This window comes from Aythya ferina (assembly GCF_964211825.1).
Source record: "Aythya ferina genome assembly, chromosome: 27".
Taxonomy (NCBI): Eukaryota; Metazoa; Chordata; class Aves; order Anseriformes; family Anatidae; genus Aythya; species Aythya ferina.
Genome location: NC_140310.1, coordinates 4,541,652 through 4,566,616, shown reverse-complemented (window position 1 = coordinate 4,566,616; position 24,965 = coordinate 4,541,652). Strand labels below are relative to the sequence as shown.

The following is a 24,965-nucleotide window of genomic DNA, read 5'->3' as shown; positions in this document are numbered from 1 at the left end:
GAACAGAAAAAAAAAAAATCTTTCTTTGGTCAGTAAACAAACCTAGAGAGAATAGGTTTTCAGTGTGTTGACAATGTTCTGGCAGTTCATTAATCCCAGCAAAATCTCTCCAAAGTTACTGATGCATGGATTCCATTTTCAAATTTCTCATTAGTTCCTCTTTATGGATTAAATGCTGATGTTCACGAATGAATGCACACAGCTTCAGCTGATAGATGTAATTGGGTTGTAATGGATTTTAGCTGCTGTTCCTTCTGATCTAGCCAATTTGAAATGCAGTATCAATGTATTCTCCCCATCTCTCTGTAGGGAATGAGAAATTGAAACCTACAAGATGAAATTTATCAACTTCCATAAAGTCCGCTTCAACCATCATAAAACTGTTAAACTTCTCATTATCATTCTACCACAGTTATTTCCCAAACTCTGGTCAGGCAGTCAAAATATTAAAGTGCATTTGAAATAAGTAGAGTTGATCCTGCAATATTCCGTGTGTCCTCAACATTGATTTAGGTGCTGTAAATATTACCAGCCCAGGATGACATTAACATAGCAAAAGCTTAACAGCAGGAACATAAAGTGACATGAAAGGATTTAAAGGTTGCAGAACCTCCTTCCAGTTTTTAATATATCTGTATCCCAATAGATAAATACATGATTTGCTATCACTACAGGGCCAATTGCCACACAGCTTTACACACACACACACAGCCTCTGCCTTGCTCTCAGTGTGATTTAATCCAGCCTTGGGTAACCAGAGGAACATGGAATACAGACTACACATGTACTCTGTAAGTGAAAGAGAAACACTAAGGTCATAGAAAAATACCCACAGGGCTATGTGAAAGCATAGATTTCTACAAAAACTCAAAGGAATTGACATTTTAAGGTGGAAGGGAAAAAGTGTCATATTTTGATGCTTTGTTGTTGAGGGTTTTTTTATTGTTGTTAAGCCCTAATGTAAAAATTGGCCACAGGGATGCTGTGAGAAGTCTCATTCCAACTCACTGGGACACTGATATGGATAAAATACAAATCTGGAGTCAGATTCCTACAGTCACGTAGTTACTATAGGTCAAACAACTGGCAACAAACCCTGTTCTAAGACGACAGTAATTAAAATTCTTCTATCGCTTTTTAACCATTAGCAGTTTAATACAAGTGCTGAAGAGAAACCACGCCACAGGGAAACATTTCTTTCCTCCTGAAGGTAGTCTCTGCAACACCTGACACAAAGCACATTGGCAGACTGGAAGGTAATTCCTCCAATATTCTGAAGATTTTAAAAGATTCTGAACTCACTGGCATGAATTTTCAGGAATCTGAAAGCCACAACACCAGGCATGAAGCTGAAAACTGGGATGCCAATCCTCAGTGCAACAAATCATTAAAAAAAATGCATAACTTCGTAATTATTTGCTTGGCAGAAGGGAACAGGGAGAAAGAATTTTTTATTATTATTTTTTTTAAGTTTGGCACTGGTCAGTGAATACCACTGAGTATCAGCCAACTCACTCAGGCTTTTTAAATCTCATTTCTAAAGTGTTTTTTCTTACTAGTTCTCTTACACCTTCATCTACCCAGGGAGACAAATCTAGAATACTGTCAGCCACTGCCATTTACCCTATCCTGTGACAAAAAAAAAAAACAAAGACCAAAGCCAAAGCTGCTAAGAGGATTTTGGAAGTTGTCCCTCCCCAAAAAAAGTTTTTTCCTAATAAGCTCCACAGAGCTGGTGAGTATTTTGATGCAATAAAACTTCTGTAAAAACTGAAGGTATATGATTGTTGAAAATCAGATTCAGATTGTGGCTTCCAGCAACCCCGCAGCTATGGGCATCCAGTTTCAGAGAGACCACGCTAGTTGTGCACAGAAGTACACAGTTCCACGCCGGGAACACTTCCAAGTTTGGCCAGCAGCATGGTCTGAGCTGTCTTGAAAATCTGATCCCTGTACCAAGTCATAAACCTCTGAATATACAGCCAGGTCTGCACAACACCTGCATGCTCTTTAAATTTGACATTAGTAACAGAACGTGTAAGATCAAGCCTGACATCATCCCCCACAAAGCACCAACGCTGCCTCATTTTTAGTGACTTCGATTGCCTTTGGCTCAGGCCCTATCAGCCGAATTCACGACAGCTTCCTGACTTGCCAGCCACCTTCCCCGTCAGCTGCTGCTAAGGCTGAATCCATCCTGTCTGCATCATTCTCTCCCTTTCAGATTCCAGGCCAAATTCAATAATGGTTGTAAGTGAAAACATAATTATTGACTTCAGTGGAGTTGTCCATGCTTAGAGCAGGGATGAATTTAACCCACTTCATCTATTACTACCCACTGAATCCCAAACTAATTATAAAAGCCCAGCACAACAGACTCTAAATTTCTTAGTTTTACTATTATTAGACTAGCCATTTCCATTTTACACGGTATTTAAAGACTGGCATCTCTGACATCTAGGGCATGTTAGAATAAACTCTCCTTACACTGCCAGCTAATACTCATCTGTCCCTTTTTGTGTGCAGGGGTAGTATACCTGTTGTGTGCTCAGTGCAAATGAACTTAATGGATTCAAATATATAATGTGACCATTCATTTAAAAAGCTCAGAAATAATATTTCTACAAAATCTCAGAATTTCTGTGCACTTGCACCTGCTAGACAACCATCTCTCCCAGAAGATGATATAAATTAACTCCATCCCTAAGCAGTACCCTATACAATGCAGAAGCATCAAGTTTGGGATTTATCGAAAGCAATAAAATCTCACCGGCAGTGGAAGGTCCTGCAGTACTAAAAGTGAAGTTGCAGAAGAAACCATCTGCTTCCCTGACTGCTGTTCGAACACACAAAGGCCTTTTTTCATTTATCACTACTAATACTTACTCTCTTTCAAAGACTGCTATATATACTCTTAATTAAATGATTGCAGTCCTTTTGTAGATTATGCATAAATCTTCATTTGTTTTCTTTATTAGCATTCGATCTGGTTTTGTTAATTGCGTAAGTGTTCCCCTCAGGCAGAAAAGCAATATACTTCAAATGAAGCAGGGCTTTTTGTTAAGGATAGTCAATTTGATTAACATCACTGTCAATATGATGAATGAAAATTCTCTCAAATGAGTTGCCCAATACCTTGAAATTGTCACTGGAATATTCATGTCATTAGGACACAAATGATAAATTCAATTTGGAATCATGTCAGCCTGCCCAAGATTTCCCTTAATTCAGGGAAATATAGATGCTTTGTCTTTCCTGCTTTTTAATCAAGATCTTAGACCTTCCTATTTCCCTGTCTGATACACAGGTCTTAATTTTCTTCTTTCAGATTTGCCAAATTACCTTGCCTCAGTTTCTAATTGCTGTCATGACTAAAGAGCTCAGAAGCACTGAATCTTAAGGCTTCCATGCTGCTGCTCCTGCTCAAACCAGTACTGTGTGATATGGGTAGGAATAAAACCAGTCTGCTATCCAAGATGCACGCCTAAACCATTAACCTACAGTCAATCCTTACCCCTCCCTTTTGACTCCTCCACTTTGGATCTGTTTCACTGCCTTTCTCCCCATTAAACACTGCTTTTTCTTCCACATGAAGCATTCCAAATGAGGTCTTCCTGCAGTTTGGTAAAGAAGCATCAAAAAGAAGGTAGAACAGGCCAAGTTCGGAACAGAAAATGGCTCCCAGAAGCTTTAGAAAGTTCATCTAAGTGTTCAACTATTGCCACTTTGTAAGAGCTCGGACAGAAGGATTGAGACAAAAGAAAGTAGGTGTGGGCAAAAGGTGGCGATTCTTGCACTTTCCCAGAGTAATGGTGCATTACTTTCAATGAGGCTACATGTAATTAACAATCCAGTAAAGAGATCTTCCTCCCTTTTTTCTCCTCTTTTGTCTTTTTAATTATCCCCCAGCCAGTGATACTGCCATTATTTTACACAATGTGTGTTCATTAGAAATGCATTTACACTTATATCTTGATTTATCAGCTCTGCCCCTCATTTCCACCCCCAAGATTAATATGCCTTCTTATTGAGTGCATTGGACAAGTTCAGAAGAGCCTGAGAGACAGGACAGTATTAGTAACATCAAACAGAGGCTCTCAAAAGGTATGCATGCACGTGTACATATATCAAAATCAGATATATGGACCCCAAGGCCTGTTCTGTTTCTTTCCACCAGGCCCCACACCACCACCTCCTACTGCAGTCATTTTGCATGGACTTCACCCTTGGTCGGAGAACTTTGCAGCTCAGGGAAGCAGTAGCAGTCACACAAGAGCACACCAGGTAGAAATGTGATATTGCTAAATATGTAATTACATTTATGTTACACAACCTCTTTTGTACAACTTAAGCACCTCATTTACTAGAGCTAAGAATTTAATAGTTGTTGGGCTAGTTCTACTAAGCTGCAGTCTGACATCACATTTCAGTGTAGACACTGAATCGGTTCCTATCACAAATTTTTTTTATTCCCCAAATCCATGCAAATTTAAGTAGAATTTTAATTGGGTTGGGTAGAGTGGGATTTTCCTTTCCATAGGATAATCTGCAAGACTTTTTTCCATTCTAAAATGAAAAACACCTGTCATACTATAACCACAAGTGAATCCTCTAACACCACAAAAGTTTCCAACCCCTAGAGGTAGATTTAGGAAACTGCAAATCCCTCCCCACTTCTGGAGGAGTTTGATGTACATCTAATGCTTTTTGGCTATTAACTTAGCTTTCGTGCAGGTTAATTCTGTGTTAGACCTGTGCAGCCATCAGATTCAGCCATCTCATCCTGTACCAAGACCTCTGCATGGAGGGTGCTCTGCAGACAGCTTCACTTGTGCTTGACTCTCCAAACATAGCAATGGTTCAGTGGAGAATGGACAGAGGACTTCAGCTGCCTTCAGCCTGCCCATAAACTGAGGGGATGACAAACCTTTAAGAAATAAATACCAGGGCAACGGACTGGGGAAGATGAACAACAGCTGAGAAATGAGTGTTACGTGGAACTGCCAGGATCTCTAGAAAACCTCTGCACAGGCTGGCTCCCTGCACCTTGCACTATGCATTCAGTCTGACAAGGGTATGCAGCCTTGAAATCAATTGACAGAACAGGGAAGAACATTATTAGGCATCTGCAACCTCCAGACGCTTTGCAGCGACAAGATTTGTTGGAGGGCAGAAATGACAGCTATGTAACAACAGTATCTTATTGATATGGGCTTCCTGAGCAGTGATGGAAGAAAGGGTGAATGCTTCTGACAGCAAGTGACTGCAGCGTATGTTAGAGGCTTGACGGAGCAAGCAAGGCTACAAATGAAGTAGTACAGGAAGAGAAATGGACAAGGCACGTTGCAGATAAAGATGTAAGTAGGTCAAGCATCACTATCTCAGAATGGTAGTGACATTTTGGCCCACACAAAGCATGAGTCATTTGTTAATATTTTGTTTAAGCCCATTAAGCACACTGGCTGGCTACTAGCAAAGCCATTTGTATTAAAATCATGCAGCATTCAGCAATGAAATCATCAGTATTTGCTATATGTTGGAATTAATTGTCTTCATCGGGTTGGTTGCATAATAGCACTCACCTGGCTGGAAGGGTGTCAGAAGACTGTACTAAGCTACAGCTGCTTATGTTAGAAAGATAAAGAACACAGGCTGTTTGTTTTAAATAAATGAACAGTAGGCATATAAAACCCAAACACAATAGTTGAAAAAAAGGTAGTACACTTCTAGGCACCTTCCCGCAAAATACACAAACAAAAGCATGTTAATAAGCCAATTAAGAAATGCAATTAATGTTTGAAATCATTATTACGGCATATTAAGATATACAGGCATTAAGTCAAGGTGACTATGTTCATGCAGCCAGTGAAAACTTACAGCAATAATTGCAGTACGTTGGATAAAACCAGAATGTTTAGAGTATAAGTGTGTTCAAAAACATACCTGGCTAACAAGCTCAGTTCTGATTTTCAATCTTTGCTTGAGGTCAGAACATTAGTGATAAATACAAATCTGTCTCATTGCAGTCACTGAGAAAGAATGCCTTAAAGGAAGGATGGCTGTAACAGACTGGAAAAAAACTATTTGCGTTTAAAAATAAGCCCCGTTTTTCAACTCTTCTATTGCTATTAGCATCACTAAAGCTATTGATAAATGAAGCGGAATTCAAAAATACATCAACAAATGTTGTTATTTCATTGCTTCTACACCAAGAGCCTCTTTTCAGTAGTGCTAAATTCTTTTGGAGACAAAAGTTTATGCAACTTGAGGTACTGATATAAAGCTGAAGAGATCCAAGACCTTTCTAGGCAGTAATGCTGAGAAAAGTGGAATGAATCAACCGAGAATATTTTTTTCTGCACGTCATAGAATGGTTTTGCCTTCCATACAGTCCCAGAGTGTTTTCTTTCCTAATGCGTTATTTTTCCCATTGCAGCCTTCTACAGCCAAACCAGCTGATTATTTTTCCCAAGTAAAATACTTAAAATAACCAATGGCAGAAGTATTAATTCAGAGCCTATTGTCTTCACTAATTAGTAAATTAAAGGGAATCAGATGGAAGATAATCAGTGTAAGAACAAAGAAACTTACCTGTTATTTGGCATTAAATATTTCAGGTGTGAAGTTTGCAGAAGCCCGAATGACCTGAAAACATTTGCTTTCATAGAATCATAGCATAGAATGGCTCACGTTGGAATGGATCCTAAAGATCATCCTCTTCCAACCCCCCTGCCATGGGCGGAGATGCCACCCACTAGATCAGGTTGCTCAGGGCCTTGTCCAACCTGAGACAAAAAGGAACTTGTAAACTTACCTTTTCAGTTGTCTTCTGTCCCAGAACTCTGTTTTCCATAAGTATACAGTAGACTTGTGTAGCAAAAGCCATTCTTTGTCCTATAGTTCTTCGATCCAGTCTGCTGCTGATGACAGAGAACTGCAATTAATAAAATGAGCTGGTCTGAATTCCCAGAAGCACAAAGGTAGTCATGTTGGACATTGTGTTCAATGCTATTGAGTGGTCAGTGACATACACACCCATACTCGAAGGCTGTTTGGAAAGTGCAGAGAATGTAGAATTTTTCCATGCTTGTTTGAAATATTATATCCAGAAAATAAAAGCCACATAGTCTCTAATGTTTTCTCTATATTTTCTGCTAACATCAGAAAGGGAAATTCTAAGCAGCTCTCTTGTAGCTGAGTGAAGTTAGACCACAAGGCAAGATCCTCAGCTACTGTACATCTGCAGGCTTCCATCCCATCAGGGAAGCTTTGCTTATTTACACAGCAAGTAACGATGTGGCCTTGGGTTTCTTCTCAAAATTATATACACACCACTGCAAGCCATTCAGACTGATCTGCAGAGGTCTCGATGACAAATGTAACGATGAATCAGACCTCATTAAATAGAAGAGCCTAAGTGCTTTGAAGGTCAGGTTAACTTTGCTCTTTAACAAGGTTATTTTGATGTTACCATATGCAAGTGTCACAAAGCATTGGAAAGGACCATGGGATTAACAGTGGCATCAGTGGCGTTAACAAGTTCTGTTTGCTAGCCATACTCCTCCCAGACCTTTATTACTTGCTCAGGGCAATGCAACTAGAAATCCAAAGCATTGCTGACTTAAACCAACCATAGGATTTAAAGCAGATCCATTTAATCAATGGATATTTTCAAACAGTTTTTTGTTTTGTAATGAATGCATATGACACGCACACAATTAAGTCTCCTCCCTACCAAAGCCTCAATCATCAGGTTTGGGAAATCTAATTTCTACAAAACATCCTCCTTCAAAGGATTCCTTTTGCCACTGCCCCCCGTGCATAATAGGTTGTCCTTTAGCTAACAAAAATAACTGTAGAAAGGAACTGGAACTCTGACAATAAAGCTTTTATCAGCCGAAGTTTAAACAGTGACTGAAATCATTCCAAACGCAGATTGCTCAAAATTTAGAGGACATGGGCAGCATTTTCCCATTAAAAATGCAGGCACTGTTATCAGTGAGTAGTAATTATGTGTACAAGAAATAATGTCAGGAAAGACATCTTTCTGCTGTTATCTAAGGTGTCATTACAACCACCACAGCTGAGTAATTTAATAAAAGCAACCATTTTACCTTTCTATTCAAATGGTGCAAGTTACAGTTCAGAAATGGAACTTTTCTCTATTTTTAACAGTTAATGCAGTTTTATTTTAAGTTGATTATTCCATTGAAGTTCATTTCAGTGATCTCATTGTAGTCGGAGAAGATTTACAGTGGAGCTGTGCACAGTCTCTGGGGAATTGATGACTTCATAGAACTTAGAACATCAATTTTCCCATGCTCAAAGAACTTCTCCAAAATCCTTTTCTCCTCCTGTCTAAACAGGACCCTGGCTTTTAGAAAAAAAAAAAAAAAAGAAAAAAAAAAGTGCATAATTGCTGTAGATACAGAAGAAAAAAAAAAAAAAAAAGAAAAAGATTAATATAGGATTCTGTTACTGTTGGGTAAAGATGAAAAAAAAAAAGAATGAATTAACAGATTTACCCCAATGTCAGTAAAATCAAAATCTGGCTTCATGATATTTCATCAGCGTTTCTTTTCTAGCGTGACAGAGACAGATGGGCTTTTTGGACATGGATTTTTACAGAAGGAAAAAGGCATTTAGCCCAAGTTCTAAGACAAGATGTCAAGTAAAGATTGGGGAAAGAGAAAGATAAATATGTAGTGCTAAAAGGAATCTTTTCTTAGCCTAGGAAGCCTCTTCAAGGCTACTGGTCAGATGAAGGGCTCCAACTTACAGGTCTCAGCAGGAGCTCCAAGCCCACACTCAGCTGCTGTAAGCGTTCAGGAAAGATGCCAATGCTTTGGCTGGAAGTTCTCCTAATACATTTATGGGTAAAGATGTGGTTTATGTCTGAAGACGACAGCATGTTGCCAGTATCTGTTACTTGATACAAACACAGTTGATCTGCAACAGGATTTTTGCTCCTGTTTGGAGCTGCTAGAGCTGCCACAGGGCAGCATTTCCATCACTTCGGGCAGCTGCCTGCCCTGCACCATCTGAGCACCAGGCTACGGTCTGCCAGCTCCAGGCTGGTCAGTTTACATGGCAATCCTTCCCTGCTGCTAAAGCCCTCGCCTCCTGAGCCCCCTCGGGAGCATCAATATGATCATTACCAATTATGTAAGATAAAAGAAGAGATTCATAATCCAGGCTTCAGATATCATCAAGATTTATCAGCGTGTATGTACTGTCTCCAGACAGCATTGGGAAGCTGTCATGGGTAGACATTAAGAGGTGAAAACTGGAGCTTTATATTGATTACAAAACATTTATTCTGTATCAACTTAAACTAACTTATGCTTGCAAACACACCTGGGTGTTTAACCATCGCTAACACAGCAGCCTCCATGGCCCAGAAATGAAGCATTCGGGCTGGCTGCCAGGCTCCTAGAAGCAGGTTGCTAGGATCAAGAATGATTTTTGATCTCTTGGTCCTTTTTAAGAGCCCATGTACCTCAAGGACCATTGTTTTATTCCTGCAGGAAACAATTTTGAAGAGGAAAATGTGTGTTTGGTGCATCTTAGGTAAGCCACACTAGAAAAACTAACAATCCAGGCCCCCTAAATTACAGCTGCACTTTTTACACACTAGCATCTTTCTTGCATTCAGCTATCAACAAACCCATTAAAAGTAAACAGCACATTCTTGTATATTTTTCTTGCAATGCCAGTATAATTATTTAATTCACAACCCATAGATTCTCCACCTCTTCCATGTCTGAAAGATTCTCCTCTTCTACAGCCCTGAAAGCAAACCCCTTCCAGTTGTAATGCAAGACTTAAGAAAACACTTTCAGCATTACAAGTCAGATGCTATTTAAGGGTTTTTTATAGATGGTGCCTTCAGGAAAACAGCTTTGATTAGCTGGCAAGACACTTGCTTGGGAAAAATTTCTATTTCACATTCCACTCAGTGCATGTTGCTTTGAAGGAAATGAGCTAACGCTGCATCTCCGATTCAGGCAAGAGGGGAGATTAGGAACAAGATTCCTCAAAGACGAATGGGATTCTGTTTACCAGGACTTTGGATCAAGCTCCTTATTGCCTACAGCATCCAAAACAGGGGATTTTTTGCAGTCTCACTTGTTTGAAAAACCCTGCCTTGTGCAGTAAAACTTTTCACAACTTCTAATCCTCTGGTCAGCCTGTTGGGCTCTATGAGAAGCCTTATTTTCTAGTCTCTGCCTTCCCAGTTTCCAGCTTTTTGTTATTTTTTTTTTACCTCTACACCATTTCCTGATGGGAGGGAAGAACTACTGAGCCAGAAGTAGCCAGTGACAGCACAAGAAACAACTGGCACAAACTGAAATACAGGGGATTCCCCTTCAATATAAGACCATTTATTTTCTCCTCTGTGAGCCCTGAGCAGATTGCCCAGGGAAGCTACAGATTCTCCACCGCTGGAGATGCGCAAAGCTGGGCTGGACACGGCCCTGCCCATGCTGGCCCTGTTTGGAGCACCAGGCTGGACCAGATCTCCGCTAGATCTCCAGAGATCCCTCCAAATTTAACCACCAACTGCGAGCTGTGATCAACAGGAGCTGAGCAGATGCACCACTTCTGTCTGCAGGCAGAAGACCTCAGTGCCACCTTACAGATACAACGAAAAATTAATCCAGTTTCACTCGGAAGGTGTTTGTGCACAGGGCTTTTTAAAGAAAATATTTAGGCCAGACCAAACGACTCTTTTGGTCTCTACGTTTTCATCACAGCTCTCAAATGAGAAGCTAAACCTTGAGGAACGGCAGTTTCTCAGTGGCCTGACTGCTTGGGAATAAAAAACTGATCCAAAATAACATCTCTAGGGGATGAACTAATTTGACAATTACTTTCTTTTAAGTCTGATTAAAGGTTGGATGAATTACTGAAGGATGAGTTCATGTCCAGGGTGACACTGGCTGAATATTTCATTAATCTTACCTTGAATAAACGCGGACCATAAAGAAAAAGACAGCTTGCTTCAAAAACCATTATTTTTATCTACATAAAATAACTTTCTGCCCTTTCTTTCCAGTTGTGGCTTTAACATGTTAAGAATCAAATTACAGAGAGAATTACTGTGACCATTTTAAGGCCATTTCAGCTCACTGACACACCAGGGTCCATTCAATAGCATTGTGCTGCCAGACCACTTAACACATGTAGCTGCTCCAGGCTCCCACAGCCTGGCTAAATGGAAGGGGCCAGATCCTGGCTTAGATGGAGTCAAAGTGCCCACGCTGATTTAAAGGTGTGGATTTTATGCACAGCAAGACTTCCATGGAAATTGAAAGGAATTTGAAAGGCAGATTTAACTCTTAGTGTAGTCTTGCTTTGTAAATAAGCATCACTGTTTAGGTTGAAATAAGGAATTTTTTTTCCCATGTAAAAGAAATGGAAAGGTTAATAAGAAGTCACGACCCCTTTACACACTAATCTTGACTGCTCTGTCTTTCCCCACAGCAATTTGAAGAGTAGCATCCTGACCATGTGGAAGCTGCTCTACTGCCAGTAATTAGAGAAAACAATGAATCCAAACACCACAAAGAGCCCAAATTTATCAGTTTGTCTCTTTCCAATTTGTACCACACACCCTGTTCGCAAAGACACCGAAGACAAAACTGCATAATTAGGAGGAGGTTAGTTTTCTGCAACGAGCTTATAGAAAGCAATGGTTCACACCCGACAGCAACCCCCTGCTCCTGCCACCTTATTTTTGCAGCCTGACACAGGGCAGAGCTCAGTCCAAAGGCCCTGCCTCGGGATCTCCAGACTGTGGCTCCTTGGTGTCCAGCTGCCCTCCTGCTGCAGGTTACTGCCAGTCTAGCAGGGAATGCTGCAAGGAACACACATCCCCTCCTTCGTTACTGCGCCTCACGACCCGGTGTATTAATGCAAAGCGCCTCTGACCGAGGTCAGGGTCAGTACCTGGGGCTGTGGTCAGCAGCAGACGGAATCAGCTGAACAAGAAGGAAGCTCAGGAAGGCCTCAGCTCCCCACCTCCCACACAGCACCGCCTTTTTCATGGACCAGCTTAGGGTTTCCAAAGCAGCTGGGTGCACAAAAGGGACCAGACTCTGCAAAACGGGGAGCTTTCAAGTCCTTTTTAAGGAAAAACACTCACGAACGTGCTACAAGGTCAAACTGATTTAGTACCCGCTTCAAGCTACCTCTGGCATTCAGCACGTTGCTGAGTGCCCAGCACTCTATCTGAGGGCTACAACGGATAGGAAATAAATGGTACAAACAGTACGAACACTGCTTGTGACCCTCTGCACCGAGCTGATGCAAGGAATGGCTGAGGGAGGTGTGATAAAAATGAGTTTGATTTTTATGTCCTGCTAGTGCTCGGTGTGCATCATGAAAGCAAAACGAACCCCTTCAGCCAGCCAAATGCTGCCTAGGAAGGGTTACATGATCTTCCTGCCGATGCTGTATTCTCAGAATGAACTCCTACGGTGCCCAGCCAGCCCAGCTAACTGCATTCTCTACCAACAACCACTGACAGATGCTTAGGAAGGATGCAAGAAACATGACAAGCGCAGCACATGCCATCTCCTAATGCACCTTCTCTGCTCCTGTTAGCAAAGAAGTCTGACATTCACTCTGGTAAACATCTACTAAATAACTTTTAAGATCTTTTTTTAAAAGTTTTTCAAGCTCACTAGTAAAAAAAAGACATCAAGTGAGGAGGCAAGCTGCTGCAGCAATATCCTAGTTGCAAGGGAAAGCTTTTTCTGGAGTCTGGAAGCCCAGAAAGAGAAGGGAGGTATTTTGGTGTCAGAGGAATGGAACGAGCATGTTCTTCCCCAAGATTTTATGTCAAAGGGATGTTTAATTTACAGTTTGGTTTAATTATTCACTGGGTCTAATACATTTAACATTTCAATAATTAACTTCTACAGCAACTGGGGGAAAACCTGATTTATCTATTTACTTCCATCTTTAGCTGTTTAATTAGCCATAGTGTCCTCTGCTCTATAATCTCTTTGCATGGACAAAAATATTGAGACAATTACAGGAACAAATGATTTCCTTTAGTCAGTGCATGGGCCTGGGAGAAAAATTGCTGTAAGGGTAGAGAAAAGGTAATTTTTTCTTATGACAGTTTTACCTGTTTTCCAGGGAAGCATCCCATGCAGCCAACTGCATAAAACAGAAGGCTCTTCTGTGGAGTTTGTTGAATGCCACAGAAAGGATTTGAACGGTGTTCCAAATATTTGAGCAGTTCCTCTCACAGAACCCAGCTCACTAACAGCATCACGCAATCTGGACTTATTATACAGCTCTTCCTATCACCCCACCCCGATCTTTTACTTCCTAGAGGTGTAATTATATTTTTTTTTCAGAATCGGAGCAAATTCATAGCATTTTATATAGCCAAAGTCTGTGTCAGTAAACAAGCTGGGGAGATTTGTTCTTTCAGCTTTTACAAGACATGGGTGCAGAGGGTGTGCATAGGTCATGAATCCCTGCGAACATCACACTCGTGACAACTCATTTGGAGCAGCTTCATTTTGTCACCTGCTCGCCACATGTGAAGTCATCGTCTCCCCATGAATCCCATTGTCACAGTACACACAGCAATGAATACAATAGCTGCATGTTATTAAAATCCCATATTGGGAAAATAATCTATTCATAGCTCATTCCTCCCTCCTCCTCTACCATTCCCTTAGAAACAGCGCTTCTCTACAGTAAATAAAGTAAGAAAGCCTTATCATTAATTCTGTTTAGGCCTAATATGTCATAAAGCAAGGAAAGCAGGCCATTTTCCTCTCTGCTGGGGCACAAAACATGTATTAACTATTCCAACCAGTGCTGTGAATGATTTATTAATTCAATTTTGGAATGTGTGACTGTCAGATCATATAAGTTCATTATAAAAAGAGTCTCTCTGAGGACTCTTTTACTCTTTTTAAACCAACTGACTGACATTTCACATGCTTCATAGCTGCACCCATCTATCTCCTTGCTGCTTGTTCCCTGTGTCACGCAGCGGTTACAATTTGTCTTGCCCGCATTATTTATTTTATTTTTTAATCTGATGACCTAGAACTGGTCCCTGGCAGTAATGGGGTCCCTGGCACACACACACCTCTGTGCTCGAATGCTCGAATCTCAAGACCATCCAGTGTATAATCGTCTCTCTCCAGTCCCAGCCTGGCTGAGGTTGGCAGGGAGCTGTCTGTGCCCACACAGGGCCAGCCAGAGCAGGGTGCCCAGGACCATGGCCAGACGGCTCATCCTTACCTCCACGGAGGGAGACTCCACGATTTCTCTGGGCAAACTGTTCCCAAACAGAATTATGAACTGCTCTCCTTTGCCAGGAGACGGTGAAAATCTCACTCAAAGCCCTCCAGGCTGGTTCAGAAGTTCCCAACTGGGGGAACATCACATCAATGTTAGTATCTGAAAAGCTGCTTCAAAGCCCTGCCAGCCTAGCTGCTAACATTGCCTCCCACGAAGAGGAGGGCAAAGGTTCCTCCTAATAGGTTCCTCTGGCCTAATACTGGTACTGGTTCTGCCTTCACCTTTGCAAACCTCTCTGTGGGAAACAGGATGGGAAAAAAAAACTTCCTCCTGAGAAAGGAGAACTGCTCCCAGGAACAGCTCCGCTGTGCTCGCACAGCACAACTCCTGTTCTGCGTCAGCAACCCAAGTCTAGCAGCTTCGCTCTCTCTGATGGTTCCCACTAAGAGTGATCCTGAGTCCTAACACCTCCTTTGTGTCTTCCTGTCTTTATATAAAACTTGTCCCTGTGAAGAGACAAAGCAAAAAAGCAACGTGAAAACATTTATTCATTGCCCACACCAGGACTTTTTTGCCAACGCTGTCTAAACACTACGCTTACAGCGCTCTGTTTTTATTTCTGCTGGTTACCAGCAAGGCCAAGTTTTAACAGACTCTTTTAATGGCTGCTTCAAGATTTCATTTTGATATTCCAGCTTTTAAAGGATACATTAACAACTAAGTAAAAATGTCATTTGGGCATTTATGTTAACCGAGTATGAGTAAAATATAAAACAATTTAGTAAAAACGCTTTCTGCAAGGTCCTCTTTACTTAAGAAGACTTCAGACCTAGCGCACACGTTTATCTAACCGAGGACTGACAACTTGTGATCAGAAAAACAAGAAACATCCCTAGAGATTGTAGTACCAGGGAGAAACAAACACTTTAGTTTGATCTCCCACATTTAACAGCAGCCGCTGCATTTTATTCATTTACTCCTGGAACAAACCCAATTTTGACTAAAATAAAGCTTCCAAAAGGAGTCCTGTCTCAGTCTGAAGATATCACTTCCCCTGGTAGTTTGTTCCACTGGCAAACCACACCGTTGCACCTAATTTGCATCTATCTTACTTTAGCTTATTCCACTGCTTCTTGTTATGCTTTTCTTTACTAGATTAAGGAAACCTTTCATCCCCTCTGTGAAGAAAAAACAGGAGCCTACTCTCAATTTCCCCCGAAACCATATGGTGTTTCGTTTTTAGATCTAAGAACACAGGCCCATTTCAAAATAAAAATAAATAAAAATCATTCTAAAAGATAGGAACATGAATAGTAAAGTAAATGCTCTCTCTCATTTGCAGTAATAGCTGTGAAATGCTACTTTGGGACTGGAAAGCATCTCAATTCTGCAATTACACGTTCATCATCTCTGTTCCATTTTCGGTCCCTTAGGCAGTATTTTACAGCTAGAGCCCTCCAAGGCAGCCATACTTTTGTAATCGGTCATATATTTTCAACACAGACGACAGGGTCAGCTCTTTTATAGGGCTCTGGCTCCAGCCAGACTGACACTTCACTGGATTACAGTTGTATAAAGGTCCAGGAAGAAAAGCATTGGGGATATGAATCACCTCAACTCATTTGTAGGGGCTGGCTAGAAAGGAGTCTCTGCACGGTGTCTGTCGCTGATTTACCATTCAGAACCTCCTGGGCAACAGAAAAATGAGGCCTGGAGGACATGGGAGCAAGGTGAAGAGATACTTCTACGGTCTTCTCTAGGTGCTCAGGATGCTGAAAGCCGCCTCCTCTTCAGATCTTCAGCGCTGCTAGGCTGGGGGCTAGGTGGGCAGATGTTGGGCTGTCTGGTACGGATTCTTTGTGGTCTGGGCCTTCACTTCCAAAACACCCAGCCAACAAAAAATAAAATAATAATAATAAAAAAAAAAGAGACAGTGAAATGAATCCTGCAATGTTAGCCACAAAAACAAAGATTAGCTTTCACTTCACTTATGCAGCAGCAGTCTACAATAACGGAGACAAAAAGCACAGGTTCCGTGCTGCAATCTCTACCTCTGCTAAAAGGGGAGGATGTCGGGTCGGGGGCAATGACAAGCTCCTGTTAGAGCTCTCCTGTCAAAGCATTTATTCTGCCATAACAGGTAAGTCTTAACACACTTATTTCTTGCTTTATAATTTCACTATGATTCAGAGTGGTCCCAGTAATCAAAACAGGAGATATTCCTTTCCATCCTGCAGATGAGAACTAGGTAATTAAATGGATGTTCCTAATATCCCACTATTTATACGAGGTTGCATATGGTGAATTAATGCGGTAGGTCCATGTATTTCCCTCTGAACAAAGAAATGGCAAAAAAATTGATTTGTACTTAGTTCTATTGTATGTGGATCTAGGTTGCAGTGTTTATCTCTGCACTATACAATACCACACTAGAAATAGAGTTACATAGCTTAGAAAATCAAAATTATGGCAGTTCTCTTACTCTGTAAAAGCATAAATTATTACAGAAGGCTTTTAAAACAGATTTTTAAACTATTTCTATGAATCTGATGAACAGGAGGGCATTTTTACAACACTTCGGCAGAGTAAAGGGGCCTTAAAAGTGTGAACAAGCTGCTGTCATATTGCAAGGATATCAAAGTGATCGAATGTTATAAAAAGCAGCCTTAGCCTTGACCATGCAATTCTTTTTATACCAACTGAGCTATGGCAGCAGCTTCTGTGGTCACTTCTGGTCCACGGGAAATAAAAGTACCATAGCTTCCCAACATGCTGTCTTAGGGAACTTCCATCTTATGCTTGTCATAGACTAAAAACGAACTCTGACTGCAGACCAGCTATATCCTCTCCCTAATATTCCATGCATCTTCCTGTGTCATTGCAACTTGATCATGTGCTTGAGCTTTAAAGGTCTTAGCAAAGCAGAAAAGCCCCTGTCTTTCAGTGCAGCATAAAATCAAATGTTATTTCCCCCCAGCAAAATCACAAACTGGTAATTAGTGCTTTTATGCAAGGCACTAATGATGCTATAGGAATAAGCAGATAGGCAGGTACACTGCATGTCTTACCACTGCCCTCAAGGAAGCACTGCCAGATGGCTGCAGGCCAGTACTTTGACATGCTCTGATACACGGATCACCATTAACCTTTGCAGAACAAGAAGCTGCAGAATCACAGCGACCAATTTCCAAAGTTAGGAATAAAAATTGTCATCTGGCAAACTAAGGCATGAAATCAACTCCATCCTCCCAAGATGAGCATTAATCCTCCTGCATGTCAGCTTTTCTCCTGGATCTTCTTCAATTTAAAGCCTTTCCCGTTGTCTTGAATCTAATGTTCTCATTTAGGTGAGGTAGAAATTCAGAGGCCGTACAGTACAGGAGGAAGTTCTCTTGTCTACCTCATCCTGCTTTCCCAGGAACACGGTCTGCATTGGCATTAATATCCAGCTCCGCAGGCAGGCAGAGTCAGCAAGACTGACTGCTAAGGACTCAGAAGTGGATTTGTCAGTGCAAGCCACCAATTACCTGTCAAAAGACCTTCCAGGAGCCGATGAGCAAGACAGTTATTTGGTATGATTCTCCCCTTGAAAGAAAAATTGAACTTACATTAAACGGTCATAGGGTACAGGGGGACAGTGATACTCTTGTCTCACACAAATTATTCCTACTGTTCTGCATGTCACAATTAAGCTACCTCTCCAGAAAGTTTCGTGCATCTGGCCATACGGTGCCCTGGGGCTGCTGGTTCCCACTAGGCTGGGAGCAGGAGGATAAGAACTTCTGAACACCGCAGGCTTTCCCTCCCCTCATCCATTCGTTTCAGATTGCTAAAGACGAACGTGTTTGTATTTGTAGGGTATGTTTCTGGTGATGATCCACATAAAACACACAGCACACAAGTCCCAGTGAGACCCCGCTTTTCGCCCTTAACCAGCATCCTGGGCTCGTGCAGCTTGTTCAGACAGCTGGGCTGCACTCGCTGCTAGCTCACAGAAGTGAATAGCTCGTCACTGCATACTGCTTCTGTGCTTAAATACCAGCGATTTTACAGTTGAGATAATACATCCTCCTAATGTTACTTCCAAGAGACTATTTGCATATGCAACCAATCAGGAGGTAACCATGGCAGGCAGCCGTTCTCAGTAAGGTTTTCAACTTAAATATTCATCCCTGAGGGTAACTTCCCAGCAACTTCCCAGCAACAGGAGCCGAGGCCCGCTCAGGTTCAACAGCACGGGAATGCGGGAGAGCAGGAGGAAGAGGAGAGGGCCAGAAGGAAGAAAGGTACAGAAACGAGAATGGCTTATTTGTTTCTCACATTTATTCCCTGGGAATCAAAATACAGTAAGATAAGTATCAAGAGTGCCAAAACATGAGAAGTTGTGAAAGACGAGCTAATTATAGCCATCGTTTAGCAGATGGGAAAGCTGAGACCACGACAGGCCAGCAAATATAAGACAGGGCTCTATAAAGACCACGGAGACGTTCCATCAGTGCACCTCCTCAACCTTCCATCTCATCAGTTAGTTTTAAAGCCCAACTGATTCATGATTTCAAACTTCTCCCTACCAGTACTTCAGTCTGCAAAAAATAATGGAAAATTAGTAAGTAATAGGAGTCTAAATTATCTCGTGTTCAGACTGAGAACCCTGGCTTTAGCAAATCCTCCCAGCTATGGTGCGTTGTTCCAGAAGGCTTGCAGACCAGGCTGTTTTCAGACTGAGAAAAAAAAAACTTTACCTTATAAAATACTAAAAATGAAGAGGAGCTTTAATGAAACAAGATGTTCCCCCAAAAAGTTTCCAAACTTGTCTGCTATAGAAATATTGATGCAAATTTATAAAGTTGATCCAAAATTCCTAAGCACTTTGCTTTGCTGTTTTAATGTGGAAGGACTGATCACAAAGGACATGCCTGAAAAAAGCCTCCAGCAATTGGATTGTGTCATGTGTGAGAACAAACCTCAGGCCTTCTCTTGCTAACCATGCTTTGGGATGGGCAGTCCAGAGACCTCATTCTGGTTTTAATGCAAAATGAGCTAGGCACAGTGACAGCTTAAGGATTCAGTTTGTGAGGTGTCTGTACAACCTCCGTGCTAGAGGTAATTGTGTTAGAGATCCAGCTCCCAGATGATTCAAGTTCTGCAATGCTGCTGATGTCAGGAGTCAAAACAGTTCACACCAGAAAAAGGGCAGACCCTTAATATAGCTTAGATCAGTAATATACACAAAAATGAGCAGAAAAGCCTCCTTTTGGTTCTGCTTTACAGTAGAGTAAACAAGGAGGCGAACAGGCAAGAACTGTCAGATCCCCCAGTGTCCATGTTTCTTACTGGAAAGGGGCAAAAGCAGTATTTTGAAGTTATTTGGAAGGTCACATTAAGGGGAAGGATGGGAAAGTTTTCCAAAACGTTTGGCCTTGATTAATGAGTATGCAGAGCACAAACCCACATGCACTTCAGGAACAGATGGCCTTGCTTTGGCTTTGTTGTCACCAAGCAGCTTCTTTATTATTTTTAACCCAAAACATTACTTATTCCTACCAAGTACCTAATTCTGCGTGAAGAGAAAGGGGAAAGTGTAGGAGACAGAGGAAGACACCTCCTGATTTCAGGAAGACGAGCACGTAAGAGGCAGCAGCAGGCAGAGGCAGCCTGCCACGGGCAGGGCTCTGCTCCACGCATGCAGAGGCAACATCCATCCTGCTCCAGCAGAGAGGATATTTAGGTGGAAATGCCCCCCTGAAGATGCCATCTCAGGAACCCAGCGAGAGGTTTTTGTAGCTGTGTGTGCCCCGTGTCCCTGCATGAGAACAAAGCCAGGGAAATCCTAGGGACAGCGCACCTTACTGGGAGAATGATTTCCCCACAGAGCTAATAATTTCCTACTGATATTTCACAGGCGGTGTTTTAATGTTTATCCCTGGCCCAAATAACAGGTGGCATCTGAAAAGCCAGGCAGCAGCCCCCAAAATCCTTCACAGAAATAAAATCTTGAAGGGATTTTGGAAGTCATATTCATCGCAGGCTAAAATTATCTGCCATTTGACTAAATTGTTTCATTAGGACTCAGAAGCTTCTGGAGAGACTTGTGTTGTTTTTCACAGCAATGACTGGATTACAGGGATAGTCAGGAACGCCGGATCCTCAGAAGCCAGCGATAAGGAATTATGCTTCACCAACATGATGCTCTTTAATCAGCTAAGTCCCACAGGAAGGGATAACTCTGCTTTCCGCAGCTGTGCCTGGTGTGCAGACACAGCCTCCCTGGCTTAATCTACAACATTCAGATACTCAAGAAAACCTTTGTTTGCCTCAGTCATCCTGCCCATGCTTTACTAGCCCATGATAACAAGGGCTGTGTGATACTGAATCAGTACACAGCTCAGCATTGAATAATTATAAGAATTTATTTTTTCCCCATTGTTTACTAATTAGTTTCCCTACTTAGCTAACAGAATAGCAGACTGTGCTGAAAAGCAGCAGCAAATAAATCCCTCTCCTTAGTTAGCCAACAGACAAACCCCAGCTTGAATTTGCCAAGGAAGAGCAGCTTCTTTTCCTGCTTTTAAAATAGCAAAACATACACTGTACTGCCAAGGTGCCAAACCAGTTATCAGCAGGTGGACATGGCAAGCTGGAAAAAAGAAGAGCCACAGTTTGGGATTAGATTTGGCTTGTGCTGTGCTCCTGACCTTGCTGTCAGGATGGTGTAAGGTGTACCCGTAAAACAAACTGGAACCTAGCTCAAGTCGGCAGCTGCCAGCAGTGAGCCAAGATGCATCTGAAGAGCAAGAATATCCTGCTCTCACGGCTGGCATTTTTTGGATGAAACACCTCACCTCTTTTGTAACGCAAGCATATCTCCCTCCTCTCGCAGGGGTATTGAGAAAGGATTCACAGAACACAGAAAGCAGCTCTGGCTGCCGTACAGCTGCATTATGAAAATGACTAAAGACCCCAGCTGAGACAGGGAAAGCCACAGGAAGAACGTGGGCCTTGAAGTGAAACCGGAATGGCAGCAAATTGGTCCTGTAGATAACGAGTGCTGCCAGGCACCGCATGGAGCCACAGCAGCAGCCCCAGCCACGTTCCAGCCCCAAGCCCCCCCGGCTGCCAGAAGCTCAGGGGCAGAGGTGGGCAGGGAACAGGGGGGCTCCGGGCTCTCCTTGCCACGTGCTTTGCAAATATCTCACGGGTAGGGACCAGCCTACCTCTGCACCAAGGGCTAACAGCAGAGCTCTGCATCCTGCAGCTGGCTTGGAGGATCGCTGAGGAGCCATACACACATAGCAGATCAGCCTTCTGGAAGCTGGGCGGAAAAAATAAGAAAAAAGAAAGAGTCAGTCTGGACAAACTCATTGTATATTTCATCTGATGGCAGATACGGGTGAAATTTCAAAACCTGCACATCAAAAATGCAGTATGTGACACTTGGGTCTTTCACAGAAATTGAAAATGGAAAAGTGTCAAGAGATCGATTTCAAATACCTTGTTTCATTTTGCTAATTAAAATAAATAGATCATGCATATTTACATATACTATATTTAATATCTTTCATGATGCTTCAGAAGTACAAAAATAATCATTGATGGCTCAGTACCTTTTTATATCAACTCAAACTCTGGCAAAAGAATTTAAATTTCCATTTTGTATTCTATTTCAAGAAAGTGCATTTCCAAAAGGTCAGGATTACCAGCATGTTGAAAATACCATTTTCCTACACAGGCCTACTTAAAGTCTATTCGGAGACAGGTACTGCAGCTATTACAGCAACCTCGCAGAGCAGTCAGCTCTGAGCCTTTCTGTGTACATCTTCCACGTGTCGCACTTGTGGCAGCTTGCTAAAAGCAACATCAAGGAAAATAAAGATCTTTTCTTGATAGAGGACATTCAAGGTGAGGTTTTCTTTAAGCAAAGAAGGTTTGTACATGAAGGAACTTAGGCAAAAAGTCTCTTCTTTAAATGAAATATTCTGGTGCAGGGTACCTTCTCTGCCAAGGGAAGAAGAAAGCTTTAATACTCACTTGAAAGGGGAGTTTAGCCTAGGTCACGATACAAGTTTTGTTTTCAACTCTGAGGATGGAAGCGACAGCTCACGGCCACCCCGAGGTGTCCACAGAAGCCAGCACGAGGCTTTCTGTTCCCTCCCAACCCTTGAGGTCTCTCTGGTGGCAGCTCTGAAGGGGGCTGCTCCTCAGACCAGGGGCTGAGGGTGGAATTCAGGAACTGCTTTGCAAGGACACACACACACAGAAGCCTCTGTGCTCTTCACACCCTGAGAGATGCTGAAGACCGACCTGGAACCTGGTGCTTTTACAGCCTTTCTGGGCCCCAGTTCAGAAAAGCTTTTAAGCAAGTGCCCGAATCCCTCCTTATGAGAGCCAGTCCTTAAACACATACCTGCTATATCGAACTGAGGACAGCAAGAAAATGCAGGAGGTAAGGTACAAAAAGGGCGGTCAGACTGTACCACTTATTTTAAAGTACTCAATATCAGTAATGTTCCGTATTTTATAGGGGTGCCTCCTTTTCCCTTAAGGCTTTCTTCCATTATGCAGTAGTACAGTACATTTAACCACAAGCTGAGCAAACCCTTCCCTTTTTTTCCCCTTGCTCCTCGAATCTCGGGCTTTTAAAATCTCATTTGAGATGCCAGGGATTCATGTTTAGCTGCCATCCCTGAAGATCGAGTACAGGCAATAGAAGACACCCAGCCCATTAGGCAACATGGTACTTAGCTCCCTGAAGACTGTACTCAAAAAAAGAAAAAGAAAAAAAAAAAAAAACACGCAGACTTTTAAGACTAATTGGTTCCAAAATGTACTCCCCATTCGCTCCCATTATAGCCCCTCTAGGGATAACTTCAGTGAAATAACTGGTGATATTTAGGTAGCTGACGCTAAGCAGGCTGCGCAGTGAGACTGCGGAAAATAGTCCCCAGGCATTTTTGTCACCCAGCTGTTCAAATGTTTAAGCTTCATAAAAACACACCTCCCTGATAGCCTCTTGGTTTGTCTTTGTCCTCTCAAGCTCCATAACAAGCCTTTTCGGGACCTGTGCTCACCTCTAGCACAGAAGGCTCCCTGAGAAGCCATTCCCTCTCGCATTTGTTGATCTCCCAGATGACATTCACCAAACCCCAGCTTGGCATTTTCTGTTCTCTCGTTCTGAAATTCCCATTACCCACTGCACAAGGTTCCAGCTCCATAACCGATGCTGAATTGAAAAATCAATACTATTTTGAGGAAGAAGCTTTGATAAATAAACAGAGTATTTTAAACCAGGTAGCATCCTGAGCCAGGGAGAACTTACCCCAATCTCCAGCAGCAGCCAGCACAGCCCTGGAAAACTGTTCCTAGTGCAGTGCTGTCAAATCTATAAAAGGTGGGAAAATTGAAGTTCTGCTTGTGGTCCAAACTCAGTTTGTGGCATGAGATTTTTTGTACAAGCACAAGTTCCTGAAAGCTGGGGATTTCAGATAAAAGTCAAGCTTTCCTGATAGTGGAGAATAGCTTGAAAGTAGACAACCGCATGGCAAAAAATCTACACCCTCAGGACTTATCTGCAACAAATCTGTGTTCTCCAGTAACAACATGGCTGTTTTGAGGCGATTGATCTTACAAATCTGGGGCCAGACAACATTTTCTGTACCATTGCTTGTTAGTTTGACAGGCTTGCTCTCCTTGTCTGAAAAAATGGGTCTGACCACCCTTGCTTTTCCTGCTTTAATCTGTTAAACCACCCGAGATGCTCCAAGCAAGCTATTACCACTACTCCAGCTGTGCATTTTACTACGGCAGAGAGGAAGAGAGAAGCATTTTATGGAGACGTGGTGTTTTAAAACTTCTGTTTGCACATGTTAATTGGGATTAGTCTAACATCTATTATACTTACGGCTCAAAGCCTATTGTTAAGGAACACAAGCAAAGTTGTTCTGAAAAAAAAAAAAAAAAAAAACAAACAAAAAACACGAGGCTAGGAATTGAATTTCTTGCATGTTTTGCCTAAAAAGCTTCTATTTGGAAGCCAAAACTCTCATGCTACCTAGAGCTTGTGCTGTTCATTATCCTAAAGGAAAACAGAATTTAAAAACTGATGATGGGGACCAGGTGTTTAAGATGACAGTGATCAAAGGACAACGTGCTGTTGTAGCAGCGCGACAGGGGGAAGCAGCAGGTCAGAGAAGCTCTCCCTCTGAAAGCAAGGGGATTAGTAGATAAAAACATGCAGGTAAAAAGAGTATCTGCTCTTTAACTTAATTCAATTACAAATATTCTGGTAGTGCTGGCTAAATTCTTTAAGCAAAAAATTACCCAGGCCTGTATTTAGCTGGGCCCTCCGCGCTGCATGCCGAGCAAGTACAGTTCATTGGCACCACCCCACCCAACTCCTTCCTTGGTTTTCTTCCACGTCTAACGAGACACCTGACACTCCTAAGTGCTTTGCTTCTGAAAAAATACAGCTCTCCGTTCTCTAATTAGCTACACCACATCTATTAGCCTGCAAACAGCCTCACTTAACATCTCCAGTCCCACTAACGTGGCTTTAAGCACAGTTTTCCCAGCTCTGATACCTGTGACAAGGCTAATTGCTACTCTTGCTGTTTGTCACATTTCAGATGGTGTTGACAGCGCTTTATTGAAAAATAAAGAGAAAATGGCCACGGCTCCAAAGAAGTAAATCT

At 42.1% G+C, this 24,965-nt stretch overlaps 1 protein-coding gene across 1 annotated transcript in view; it reads right to left on the bottom strand.

Annotated features, from left to right (window-relative positions):
* UNC5D (unc-5 netrin receptor D) overlaps positions 1–24,965 on the bottom strand; it is a 323,527-nt gene that overhangs the window by 277,193 nt on the left and 21,369 nt on the right. Inside the window, exons 2-3 of the mRNA XM_084499193.1 lie at positions 21,492–21,589; positions 6,815–6,934 (exon numbers count right to left, since the gene is read on the bottom strand). The gene's annotated coding sequence lies outside the window, so the exon portion shown is untranslated. The remainder of the gene's footprint in view (positions 1–6,814; positions 6,935–21,491; positions 21,590–24,965) is intronic.